This window comes from Xenopus laevis, chromosome 5S (assembly GCF_017654675.1).
Source record: "Xenopus laevis strain J_2021 chromosome 5S, Xenopus_laevis_v10.1, whole genome shotgun sequence".
Classification (NCBI taxonomy): Eukaryota; Metazoa; Chordata; class Amphibia; order Anura; family Pipidae; genus Xenopus; species Xenopus laevis.
The window spans coordinates 95,021,013-95,027,590 of record NC_054380.1 but is presented as its reverse complement, the minus strand read 5'-3'; the positions used below and the strand labels follow the sequence as shown (position 1 = coordinate 95,027,590).

At 41.7% G+C, this 6,578-nt stretch overlaps 1 long non-coding RNA gene across 1 annotated transcript; it reads left to right on the top strand.

The window, feature by feature from the left end:
• The first annotated feature begins 3,170 nt into the window (after positions 1-3,170).
• On the top strand, positions 3,171-5,465 carry LOC121394282. The gene is made up of 2 exons (XR_005961618.1): positions 3,171-4,141; positions 4,177-5,465. It is a non-coding gene; the product is annotated as an uncharacterized LOC121394282 (long non-coding RNA).
• Positions 5,466-6,578: the final 1,113 nt, after the last annotated feature.

Genomic DNA, 6,578 nt, shown 5'->3' with positions numbered 1-6,578 from the left:
AGAAGAAGAAAATCCCACTTCAGCAAAATACAACTGCATATAGAATGGACTTGTAGCAGCTCTGCTTTTAAAAACCCCTTTCCTGTAAAAGGATTCAGCAAGATATTGCAAAGCAATGTATTGATTTCTGTTCTGGAAGCAAATGGGTGACGCCATATATAAACAGATTCCAAACTGAAATAATACAGAGCATTTGAGACATATTTTTAAATGTCAATAGTTTTTTCAGAACTTTTAAATTCGAGCTTTTATGCTGTTTGCATTTTGGGAAGAATTAAAAATTGTAATGTATTCGTTTTCTGCCCATTTTTTACAGCCGTTCTCTTGGTTTTCACTGATTGGTTACCAGGCAGTAACCAATCAGTGACTTGAAGGGGGGGGGCATGGGTCATATCTGTTGCTTTTGAATCTGAGCTGAATGCTGCGGATCAATTACAAACTCACTGAACAGTTATGTCCCATGTGGCCCCCCTTCAAGTCACCTGAGCTGAAAAGCAGGAAGTTGTGTTCTGTTCTGTTATGTTAGACATCCACTCACTCCAGCCTTTATACATTACATTTCTGACTACATAACTATATTAGAAACATTTTTTATTTTGCACAGCCTATCTAATTAACCAGTTTTTATTTTTACACTGAACTGTTCCTTTAAGTAAATGAGCAGGGGCTGAAATGTCACCCATGAAATCAGATGCAATAATCATTTACTTGGATCAATATGTGCCATCCAATGCCTTACAAACTCATCATCAAAGATTTGCAGAAAATGATAATGTACTTTTATATTTACGAGTTGCTAGAAGCCAAATATTTTTTGTACAAAGATATAATGTCACGACCGGCACCCAATACCAGAACAAGTCACAAGGACCCTGGTCTCGGCTCGGCTTCACCAGTAGTGTGACCAAAGTTGGGCTTCGGGAGGAGCCCTCAGCTTACTTGGGTGCCACCTGGACTTAACGAGGGGTGCAAGGCGAGAGGTTCTGGCTGGCAAAGTGGCACGGCTGGTAGCAAAGTCTTTTTGGCCGAAGGTCACGGTACAAAGGATTAGGCAGAAGGATGGTCAGACAGGCTGGGTAGAGGCAGGCAGAGAATAAACAAAGTTAGGCAGGCAAGGGTCAACCCAAGAAGTCAATCAGAGGGTTAATCAAAAGAGGTAGTCGGTAATCAGGCAAGGGTCAGGATCCAGAAGTCAGAATAGTCAAAAGCTAGGCAGGGATCACAACAGGAATCACAAACAGGTTCAGACAGAAATAGCTTAAGCTCAGAGGCACCAGGAACAAATCCTATCACGGGTACTTGTCAGCAGACAGAATGGGCTTAAATACTGTTTGAATTTCGCGCCTTTGCGCGCTGACATCATACTCCAGCGCGCCTGTGCCTTTAAATGGAAGGAGGCGCGCCGCGCGCGCGCTCTATAGAGGAGCCGGCGCCAGCGAAAACACGCTGGCGCGGCTAGGAAGAAGGATGGTGCGGCGGGCGTCCCAGCCGATGGCGCGGCAGACGACCCCGCCGCACAGGTACCCTTACACATATGTACAGGTAGTAAGAACTCTCCTGAAATATTATTTTGTATAATGCAAATCCAAACTGTCATACATGAAACTTTGCCTGCACTTTTCATATTTATACACATAGGGGCACATTTAACCCCCGATATTCGACCCTCGAAGTAAAAACCTTCCACTTTGAATATCGAAGTCGTAGGATTTACCGCAAATACTTAGATCGAACAATCGAAGGAAAAATCCTTGGAATTGAATGATTCAAAGGATTTTAATCCATTGATCAAAAGATTTTCCTTCGATCAGAAAAATCTTAGCAAATTTATGGCGAAGGTCCCCATAGGCTAACATTGTAGCTCGGTAGGTTTAAAGTGGCAAAGGAGGTAGTCAAAGTTTTTTTTAAAGAGACAGTACATCGACTATCGAATGGTCGAATAGTGGAACGATTTTAGTTCGAATCGTTCGAATCAAAGTCGAAGGTTGTAGTAGCCTATTTGGTGGTCAAAGTACCCAAAAAAACGCAGGTTGAGACGCAACTTGCTGCATTTTTCCTGCGTTCGACACCTACACGCGCCTGTGTGAGTACAGCCCCACTGGAAAAAATGTAATGCGTCTAATCCTGCGAGAGCTTTCTAATATTCTAAAAAGCCTAATGCACATTACAGTAAATAGTTGTTTGATTTAAAGGGGAACTATCATAAATATAATCCAATATACCATTTTGCCTAGAAAATATATTAAAGCTCAGAAATTCTGTTTCTCTACATGCAGGATTTGTGCCAAAGTTATTCTGTTTGTGCTGAACTCAGTTATTTGAGTTAGAAAAGGAGTTCCCCCTAAAATTGTAATTCACAACAATTGAAGATCTAGAATTTGGAGCTCACAATATAAAATTAAAGTGGTGCACTTCAAAAAGAGTATGCCAGATCCATATTACCATATGAAAAACTCAATAGCTTAAAAATATATTGATACATGCTACAAAGTCCATCCCTAGAACCATTAAACATAAATCTCTGTTAGAATATACTGTGCAATAGCCAACTTCAATTTCAGTGAGCCATTAATTATATTATTAAGCAATGGAATAGTTTGTAACTAACTAGTGAATATCGTAAATATCCCCTTAGGATATTGGAAGAAATAGCTTAGATGAAAAAAAGTCAACAGCTCTTCCAAGAGTTGAAGCCCAAATCCCATGCCACAGTTACTTTCCAAGATGTTCAAACTCGCCATCAAACAAACATGAAAATCTGCTACTGTTCGCCCCATGCACTTGATAGGGAATAATCCAAAGACCGGAGATCACCGAGGTAAAAGGAATAATCCAAGTTTATTATTTATATAATAAACATACACGAGCTCCGTGGGTTCTGATACACAAGTAGGTCAGAACTGAGAAACAAAAGATTGACCACACATTATATACCCTTCAGGAGAGGAACTTCAATGGGAAAAGGCCTCTCTAGGGAGAAAAGGGAGTATTGCCAAGTATCTATCATAGTGTCTCAGTGTACAATTATCTAGTGTTAGCTAGCTATGTGAACGTGAAGGGAGTAACATAGTGGGAGAGCTTCAAGGCCAGGGCACCTGCTAGAAGCAAAAGGATAACATAACATACTACTGATAAGGACCTTCTCAGATGGCACACTGTCTCCTGGGTAGTCTTGAAACAGTTCATAGAAGGGCCCCATGGGCACTTTGAAACTGCTCAGTCTACCTTGGAGGGGGGCTTAGGAATGCGAGGGGCCATCTAGGGCCTGCAAGACTTTTCCTTCCACAATCCCCCGTTTTGTCAGTTCTTCTGACAACCATAATACAAAACAAACAATTAAACATAGCATACCTTATAAATGCAATGCATACAACCTATATGAGAATACATCTGGTATATAATGTTCATACACTGTGGTGGTTCATTGGAGTCAATTTTTAGACTTTTAGTGTTCTTAGGATAGAACAGAACAGGTTTAGAAGAGCTTTCCTTTAGAAAAGAGTGAGACAATAAGGAGGTACAGCAAGAACAACAGCAACAAATGGTGTTAGGTAGACAATAGATGACTAGGAGGATGACACCAACACAAACGAGGACATACAGAATGGTATGGAAAATCTTAGCACTGATATCGTGGAACCATGTGGATGGGTCCAACCAGGGGAAGATGGATTGTTCCTTGTGATTGGTTAAAAAGGTGTCCTTCCTCTGCTAAACCTTTACCAGGTGCTTGTCATCAATGTAATTACAACTGTACCTAACCCTCCTTGACTAGCTGGAAGATAATATAACACTAAACAATGCGGCAGAACTTCCTTCTTCAATTGTTGGAGTTCATGACTTACTATCTTCAAACTGTTGTCATATTCATTAGTAATGTTATCAAGCAACAACATACTAGACATAAGGCTAAAGGCTTTCTTAATGCAACATCTATTTACCTCAGGGGAAGTCAAAGAGAGCTCTTGCCTTACCTTTAAAGATGCACGCTTCATTAGGAAGTGTGCTGGAATCTGAGCTATCTTAATATCTTTAGCTTCCATATACCATGTGGGATGAAGCAATTTAGCAATCATACATACACCATGGGAGCCTTTTGGTAGCCACGGATAGGCACATTCACCACAAACAAAGTAATAAGGTGAAGGTAAAGTGTAAGGAGGTATAGATGATTAGCGGAACTGTTGATACAAAGGCCATCAGAACATAAGTGTACCAACTTACCAATATCCTTGGGCGACACCGTTTTATGAAACTGGAGAAGTGTCAAATTACCCCAAGGCCTGTTAACTATATCCTGACAGGATAGAGATTCTGCTACGTATGTCATACTGCGAGCTGACAAAGGATAATGTGTACATATCCATCAATCAGTAATAGTGTGGATGCTGTTATAACATACATTTTAACAAAAGCATTATCATTAGGCTCAAACAGTTATGCATATAAGTCTCTTTTGACAACCTTAACCTGATCGGTTGACGACATATTAGCCTCCGAAGTTGGTGAGGCTGCTGTTTGTTTACTTGTGAGTTGTCGTTGCCTGCAGGCTTTATGAGTGCTATCGTCAGCACAGCAACGAAGATAATGATGTGCAGTACGGAGACACAGATGATAAGTATTTTATCTGGCTTTGGGCCAAAGCATCTGGCACACAGAGACATGATGGTGCTGCTGAGGATCTTCACCCGATGGGGACCTACGTCTTTTGCACTGCACGTTAGGGTCCCTGGGACTTAGGTGGTGGAGGGAAAGAGGCGTTATTATGTCCTACAATTCCCCCCCACTTACACCGCAGGTGGAAGTTGAGATGTCGGTTTCCCTTCAACCTTTACAGCTGTTTCTGTGACGAGGAGTACCTGGAATGGTCATTTTCAGCGTGGTTGAAGATCTCAGGCACTGTGTCTCCTTATGAGGATCCAATCTCCTGGAATGAGAGCATGTGGTTCCAGAACATCCGCTGGATCTGGTAATGAAGAATAAACTCGAGAACACAATTTGGTCAGTTCCTTATGTAACTGAGGAGCATATGCAGTCATTCTTCCATAGTTCATGCAAAGAAGATGAGTAGAAGGAAAGTACTGAGCCAAGCGTGCTTGTCTCCCAAACAATATTTCATATGGGGAGAGTTTACTTAGCCTTTGGGGAGTGTGCATGACAGACATAAGCACTATATCAAGGGCATCTGGCCACACAAGTTTAGTCTCTGCACATACTTTACTTAGCCTGCTTTTAATAACACCCTTTAGACTTTCCCACTAGCTTGGGGATGAAATGGTGTGTAACATTTGATGAATCCCAATGTCTTTGTGCAGATTAATTACATAACCTGTCCCATGAAACGTGTACCTTGATCAGAGGATAATACCTCAGGCAGTCCATAACTGTAGACAATCTCTGCAATTAACTCATTAGCTATAGCTTCATCTGAAGCTTTTACAATGGACCCAGGGAATTGGTCAACACAAACAATTACATATGCATGGGTACAACATTTAGGTAACTGTAGGAAATCTATCTGCAATATATGAAATTGTTACATTGGTTTAGGTCAGTGTTTGATAGGTGTTGGAATAGTCTTACCTAGATTATATTGCAAACAAATAAAACATAATTATACATATTTGGCTGCAATAGACGAGAACCCGGGGGCAAACCACATTCCTGACACTACATCACATATCCCCCCGTAAAAAGTGTGGGTGAGATCATGTGAGGCAGCAACCAAATATGGTAACAGAGCACGGGGTGCAACAGGGCAATCACCTAAATGCCAAACAAAAACATCACCACTTGGAGTTTGTGTGCATCCGGCTTTAAGCCAATGTTCCTTCTCCTCAGGTTCCATTTGGTCCTGAAGGGCTGCTAATACAGCGCTAGAGGGAACAGGAAGAGAAGGTTCTTTTACAACACATGCTTTAAACATTTCATAACACAATGCTGCTTGCTTTGCAGCTACATCAGCATAGGCATTATCTTGTGCTACAGGGTCAGAGGACCCAGTGTGGGCTTAGTACTTAATGACTGCAACCTGTTTTGTTAGTCGGATTTGGCACTACCGGATGGGCTGCAATAACAACTTCGTTAACTGCTCTGAGATCCTGAACAACCCGCCACTCATTCTTGCCGGGCTTTTTTTTAATTGGCAAGATGGGCATATTTACAGGGCCAATCCTATGGTTGAACACTCCCTTATCAAGTAACCCTTGAATTACGGGGCAAATCCCCTATACCTTTGCCCTGGACAGTGGGTACTGTGAGATTTTTGGGCGGGGGGGCCCTTTGGGTCTACTTGTATGGACACTAGTGGGATGGATGACATGAACCCAACATCTGTTGGTGATAAAGCCCACAAATCACTTGAAACACATTGTAATTTAGGAGGTACAGAATCTTCCTCCTCAGAAATTTCCTTTAGTGACAGAAGATTAGTAGTATCGAGTGCATTGGTCATCTCAGACACTTATGGAGGCAGGACAGGCACAAATACTGCATCCGGATTACAGTATATGGTGCACACTGGTTTAGAAAGGATGTCCCTACCTATGAAACTGTCAGGGATGGAGGCACTTAAAAGA